Genomic DNA, 1,459 nt, shown 5'->3' with positions numbered 1-1,459 from the left:
GATCCGGCGCCGCCCCCCCCGCCGCCGCGCTGGCGCTTTGCCGGGCGCTCGCAGCTGCGGACGCGGCGACGTGGCTTCGCCCGAGACTGCGGCTCAATGCGGGGCCGGCACAGCCAATGGCAGCCTGGCGGCACTGGGGCCGGACCCCGCCTCAGCGCGGACCCTGGCGTCCGGGAGGGGACCCTGGCCTCGGGCGCAGACCCCGATGTCCAGGCAGACCCCGGTGGCCAAGGCTCTAGATCCTTCCACGCTAGTCCCAGCTTCCCCGCGGAGGGGCGGGGAGGGGACCCAGGCGTTTGGGAGGGGACCCATGCGTTCGGGCGTACCCAGGCATCCAGGCAGCATGGGCCTGACCTGGCGTCTCTTTGTCTTTGCCAGGGCTGCCGGGGGCCCCAGGCGTTCGGGCACCGACTCCCCCTCTGCCAGCCCGACTCACCCCAGTGCTCTCCCTGAGGCATGGAGGGGACGCAGGCGTTCGGGAGGGGACCCAGGTGTCCAGGTGGACCCAGGCGTCGGGGAGCCCTCCTCGTGCCCAAGCAGGTGCTGGCAGGCCTGGATGCCTGGGTCCTCTGCAGCCAGCTGGGAGGGGAGGGGGCTGTGGGGTGGAGGGGGCCCGGATGCCTGGGTCCCCACCCTGCCCCTGCGGGCAGCTCAGCCGGGGGTGCTGTGAGCAGAGCTGTCATGTGAAGCCACGACCCCTTGTGCGAATCATGACCCCTCATGCAACCCCCTCGGGGGGGGGGAGCAGGACCCCCCGGCTGCCCCCTCTTCCCGTGCCCCCCCCCCCGTGCCAGTGCTGCTGTGTCCCATTTCATGGGTTTTGCAAAGCAAAACAGGGCAGGAAGGGGGTGGGGGCCGGGAAGCAACACCGTATGTGGCCCCCCCGCTCCTTGCGGTGGCTTTGGGGCGAAAGCTGCGAGGTTTGGGGCTGGGGAGGTGCGCGGGCACGGATGCGCAGGAGCCTCCACCCAGCCCCGCTGACGAAACGCCCAAATTTTGGGTTTTTTTTCTTTGCACAGAGGGAATTAATTACGGGGCGGGGGGGGTGGGGGGTGTTGGCTCCAAGCGCCGCGTCGGGGATTTGGGGGCAGAAACGGAGGTTTTGGGCCGTTCCGCACTGGGGCCGCCACAGGGCCAGGGAAAGAGGCCAAAATCCGGGGCCTTCCCTCTCTCGGGGTGTGTCGGGGGGGCCGGACCCCCGGGCCGGGCCCCTCGTGCACGCGCGGCCCCGGCGTCCTCGCTCGACCCCCTTGCGCGGGGCTTTGGCGGGAGGAGTGCGGCCGGGGGGGGGCTCGGTGAGCCCCCCCCCCCCCCCCGGCACGGCTTCGGGTGCAGATCCCCGTGTTTTGGCGAAGCCCCCGGGGCCGCGGGTGCGCCGGGGCTCTGCCCCGCTGGCCGCCTCGCACGGCCCTTGCACGGGGCTCGCGTTGCACACGCGTGGCGCACGCACGGGGCTCGC

This window comes from Haliaeetus leucocephalus, unplaced genomic scaffold (assembly GCF_000737465.1).
Source record: "Haliaeetus leucocephalus isolate CR32 unplaced genomic scaffold, Haliaeetus_leucocephalus-4.0 Scaffold274, whole genome shotgun sequence".
Taxonomy (NCBI): Eukaryota; Metazoa; Chordata; class Aves; order Accipitriformes; family Accipitridae; genus Haliaeetus; species Haliaeetus leucocephalus.
The sequence above is the reverse complement of the archived record's forward strand: the minus strand, read 5'-3'. Positions refer to the sequence as shown.